Below are 6,000 nucleotides of genomic sequence, written 5' to 3' on the forward strand. Positions count from 1 at the left end.
GGAGAGAACCATGGCTGGCTGTTAGGTTTTTGCTGAAACTTTTTAGAGGGTATGAAATGGTCAATACCTACAATTAACCATTCAGTCAGGTCTAATACTATAGAGGACACATCCTTTTTAAACATGGAATGCAGAGGTAGATCAGATATAAATGTACGGAAGCTATCCCAGTCAGCCTTAGTGTATCGATATACTGTACGATGGAGAGGTACGTCTGGGTACTTATTACATTTCATTTTTATTCTAATTGATACAACAGAGTGGTCGGAAGATCCTAGAGGCGACAGAACAGAAACTGAACATAGTTCAGGGCAAGTTGTGAGAAAAAGGTCTAGTAGGCTCGCATACTGGCCGTCATTATCGGGCACACGGGTGGGTTCCTGAACAATCTGAGTGAGGTCATAGGCAATGGAGAAATCATGACAGAACCTCCCCTCATCATCGGTCTTGTTTGAGTGGGTCAACCATTCGACGTTGTAAACATTGAATTCTCCACATACGTGAATGTTAGCTGAAGGATAAGCAGATAGGACTTGGTCAATTTTCTCAGATATGCTTTTAAAGATAGTAACTCCGCTGTTGTGGGGGCGATAGAGAGTAAATATAAATGCAGTAGTGTGAGCTAAAGCAACCCGGAAGCACATATAGGGTAAGTTAGGATCTTCCCTGGAGATGTCCCTCCCACATGGAAAGCTATCTTGTATATAGGCACATATTCCATGCCTATGGCGATCTTGGGGGTCAGATTTAGAAGTTAAGTTAGAGTATCCTGTAATTGCAAACTCTTCTAGGGAAATAGCCTGTCCAATACCAGTTTCACTTAAAAATAAAAGGTCTGGTTTAGTCTCCTGTAATTGGGTTTCAACCTCTGGAAGGTTAGAACGAAGACCCCTGATGTTGGAGAAGGAGACATGGTAGTAGGGGTCTACGTTGGAAGTTGGAGAACCGGGTTTAATCGTGTATTTTTTCTTGAAACCTGTCATGATGGAATTTTGGAATTTGTGGACTAGGTCGTCAGATTTACTTAGAGCAGGACAGAGAGGGGAAACTAAGAAAGAAAGAGAAACGAAGAATTTTTTTTTTTTTTTTTTTTTGTAGCCAATGATAAGATAAAGCCGTAACAATTACCCACTAGTATGGCATCGAGAGGCCCCACCAGAAGCTACTGCATGGTCCAGATTCCATTCACCAAATGGCAATACAGCAGCCCCAGTACTTTGCACCTGCTGATAGGACAGCCTCCTTAGTGGTTAATCCAAGGTTCGGGTCCCTGACTATCAGGCGGATAACGTCAGCCCAGACAAAACGTTTACCTCCAGCACCCTTACTAGTGACATGGCTACAAGGATAGACATAGAAACAGAAAATTTCCACCAACTCTGCCAACTGTTCGCGCAAAATACTGCCAACCTAGAAAACAGCTTTTTCTTCTCCCTTTGTCAGAAAAATCACTCATTAAAAAATGAGGACTGAGGGACAAATAAGAAGAAGCGAGAGTAACAGGAGCTGCCGATAACGCATCCACAATGCTTTTTCTACTCTCCATTAAAAAAAAAAAAAAGAAAAAAACAAAAAAAACAAACTATTAAGTATTGTACTTAATAAAAGTCCAACAGACGTGTTTAAGGGAAAGTATGGTGATAGATTCCCCTCTCACGAACTAAAAATGAGTACAATTAGGTAATCTATTTTTGCAATCAACTCGGTAGATAGATAAACATTTATGGACGAGAAAAAAAAAAGCTAGCATTTAATACAACAGAAATACATAAATTAAATACTGAAATAAAATGTAGTTATTAATATTTGAATCTAAAAATAAAAAGTGCGAATTAGTATAGGAATCACTTATCTCAACAACACTTCCGTCTCCAAACTGCAAACTAGTGAAGAATTTAACTTTTAATAGCGTTCAGAAGATTTTTTTTTTGCTCCAATAACAAAAAAACCATCAAAATATCTGGAAGCAAGTAATTAGATTTACTTCTTTCTCAGCACTGGAAGCTAGAAGGGGGGAGTAGCATGCTTGAAGGCACAGCCTGACTCTACAAAAATAGCTGCAAACAGACCTGTTACTGTTTAAATTAAGTTTTAATTTTGAATAACGTTCAGTGATTTAATGTAACTTCGACAATATCATTATTAAGATAAGTATTAATTTTATTATCTCACTAGGAGTTTCATACAATTAAATTAATTAGGGATCAGTAATGACAATAAATGCAGGTTCTGCCGTACAGAATTGGAAAGTGTTGATCATCTGATATCAAGTTGCAAAGTTCTTCTCGGAGACGGCTATTATACAGCGAGACATGACGGAGTATGCAAGTACCTCCACTGGACCATCTGTAAAAAATTAAACATCCAGTGTAGCAGCAAGTCCTGGGAACATCAACCTGAAAGAACAGTTGGAAATGACTTATATACCATACATTACGACCATGTAATTCCTACAGCCACCTACCTTGAAAATGCTGCTGTGAAACCTGACATAGTTATATGGAATAAGTCAGAGAGAGTTGCAACCTTGATTGAAGTGAGTGTTCCTAACGATGGCGGTCTGAACAGAGCTGAAAGAGAGAAACAGACCAAATACCAAGGTCTCATGTATGATATGAAAAGAAACTGGAATCTTAAGGGGATATCAATCATACCAGTTATCATAGGTGCCACAGGACTTATGAAGAAGAACCTGAAGTCCTACCTAACTAATATTCCTGGAGAACCAAGTGCAAAAGAGATTCAGACAATTGCACTTAAGGGAACAGCGAGGATACTAAAAAAAGCTCTCGGTTGGTTTCAATAAAAAAGCGGGGCAATGTTGGCAGCTGGTTTGGCTGCCCCATACCCAGCATTACAATCTTCAAAGGAAGAAAAAAGAAATAAAAAAATAAAAAAAAATTAAATATCAATGATTGCTAAGTGAACCGGTCGTGTTCCCTAGATTATTATTATTATTATTATTATTATTATTATTATTATTATTATTATTATTATTATTATTATTTACTCACTAGGAGTAGTCACACAGGTCATCATTAAAGATTTCTCTTTGAGAACAACCTGTGGTGTCCCCTGGAGTCTGAGTGACAACAAGTCTCGCAGATTTCCAGGATTCGCCACCTCTTTCAATTACCTTTGAAGATTAGTTTGCGTTATCGCAACAGCCCTTTATAATTGATTTCTTATTAGTAGCAATCATTGGTCGTCACTAGAATTTTGGTGGCAATAAGCCTCCCCAAGGTCCCAGTTCTCTTCACATTCATCCAGTGGAGGTCTGTCTATTTAAAAAAATTTTTTTTTTTTATTACATTTTCACCCCAAACAAGGCACATTGCCACTGTGATGTAGGGGGCTACTATCAGGGGCAGCAACTACTGGGGCACTATGTTGGGATTTGGGCAGCAAGATGTCGGTTCACATTACCCTTGAACTTCTGCATGTCAGTACAGTTGGGGAAGCAGGGACCTGGAATGGAATTTCAGAATCTAGCGGTTCTGGGGAAGAAACTACTGGAGTAGAAAGATTTTTTACATCTAGGGATCTCTACTGTCTGGGGGTGGGATTTAGCTGTCTGCCAGGTTTGTCGAGGGTGTCTACGTCGTGGGGGCACAAGTGTTTGCAGTTCGTCAGAGCATTCACCATTAAAATACTTGTAGAACAGGCAGAGGGATGCAAAGTTTCGTCAATGGGACAGAGGCTGAAGCTTAGATGCCAGTTCAGGGCCTATCAGATTGGCGACTCTCTTTTGAACCTTGTCTAGGAGCGAGAGACTAGCAGCAGATGCACCAGCCCAAATGTGACAGCAATACTCCATACATGGGCGAATGGTGGCCTTATAGAGGTACAGGATACTTTCAGGTGTCAGTAGTTTTCTAGCACGGTAGAGAGAGAGCCTACCTTCTTCGCAGCGGCCCTACCAATGTTTTCAATATAATTGTTCCAACTCATGTTTCCTGTGAACGTTAGGCCAAGCAGTTTGAAAGATGTACTCTCAGACAGTGCTTTCCCTTGTCAGTCCTTTCATCCTTCTTGACCTTTCTTGATTATTTGGTGCGGTGTGGCATAAGCCAACACTACAAATTGTTTTTTGGTGAGAGTAGGGTATTTATTTACAATTCTACAGTTTCAGGTTTCATGATTCTTTGTGTTTTACATCTGTAGCAGTTTCTATATGTCTAGCTTGCTCCTGTAGCTCATATGTATTAGTTTCCACATTCAAGGTTTTTCCTTAATATTTCAGCCATTTTCATTATTGTTATCCGTTGTATTTTCTCAGCCATCTTTCTTATTCCAATCTCTCTCATTCTTTTCTCAAAGTTTTATTATTATTATTATTATTGGCTCACAAGGAGCTTTCACACAGATCTTCAGAGATCTTTCCCTGAAAACAGCCTGTGGTGTTCCCTGGAAGCTGAGTGAAAAGTCTCCCCAGGTTTCCAGTACTCTCCACCTCTTTCGATAACATTTGCAAATAAATTTGCATTATCGCAACAGCTGCTTGTCATTGATTAGTTGTTGGCAGCGGCTATTGGTCTTTGCTGGGATTTGAGTGGCACTAAGCCTCCCCAAGGTCCCAGTTCTCTTCGCACTTATTCGGCTGAGGTCTGGTCAGTTCATCGGTCTTTCCTTCTTCCTTGACTCTACTTGATTATTTGGTCTCACTCATTTGGGAGGGGGGAGCAGTGATGTGGCAGTGGGAGTAGGCTTGGGTTAGAGAACTTATAAATATACGGTTTCAGTGTTCTTGGTTCCATGTAGTGTTTCATGTTTTGTCTTTGCAGCAGTTTGTCTGGCCCGCACCTGTTACTCCTGTGTGTTAGTCTCCACATTCAAGAGTTTTCTTAATATTTCAGCTGTTCTCATGATTGTTGTTTGTTGTATTTTTCCAGTCATTCCTTTGATTCCAATTTCTCCCATTTTTTTTTTTTTTTTTCCAAACTTTCTTGGGATTGTCCCTAGTGCTCCTACTATTATAGGTATTATTTTGATTTTCTTCATCTTCCATATTCCTTTCAGCTCTCTGGCTAGCTCTGTGTATTTGCTCCGTTTCTCCTTTTCTTTGATATTCACCCTGTGGTCAGCTGGAACAGCAAAATCTACGATTTGATATGATTATTATTATTATTATTATTATTATTATTATTATTATTATTATTATTATTCCTATATCTACATATTTATTTGCAAATGATATCACTCTCTCCAACATCTTGGCTTTTCAGTTGTTTGTGTTCATGCTACACCACTGAATGAACCTCAGCACGTTAATGTGAGGCTCAGATTTTAATCGCACCAGAAACTATTCTTCTGTATGCGAAATGTTAACAAATTCTTTTCACGATGGGTAAGTGATGATTTCTCCCACATTGATGTTTCGAATACTGTTCTGATATTTATTTATTGCCAATAAAATAATGTACTTCACTAAAATTATTTAAATACTTAATCTGGTTCAGCAATTTGCTAATATGGAGACATTCTTAAATAAACACATAAAAAGAAAAGTCAGCTAACTTTTATTTTTTTCAGTAAGAGTAAGCATTCCTTGTTTGCTTTATGAGCTAAGACACTGAATTTAACACAAAAACGTGACTATAGAGCGTGGAAATATTATAAATAGAAATAAATTTAAACATAATGGATCCTGGGCAATGCCGGGTCAGTACAGCTAGTATTGAATAAAATAAAGTTGTTTTTTAAGTACAGTTACAACTACTCTTGTTTAGTCTCCTTTTCACTACATAATATTTCTAGAGTTATAATTGAATTCCTCTTTTTCTTTTTTATATATTTGCTCCGCAACAAAAGAGTTACTCCTTCATAACAGGGTCTCAAAAAGATTATTTTCTTTCTTTTTAACAAAAATGGCTGCATATCCACTGATTGTATACAACAATTACTCTTTCCAACAATGTTTAAACATAATTTTATGTTGTGTAGACTTGTGACACCACGTGACCTCACCGACAAGTCGCCGACCCCAAACATTGTGTGTTG

Source organism: Euprymna scolopes, chromosome 3, assembly GCF_053919585.1.
Source record: "Euprymna scolopes isolate OS-2025 chromosome 3, ASM5391958v1, whole genome shotgun sequence".
NCBI lineage: Eukaryota > Metazoa > Mollusca > Cephalopoda > Sepiida > Sepiolidae > Euprymna > Euprymna scolopes.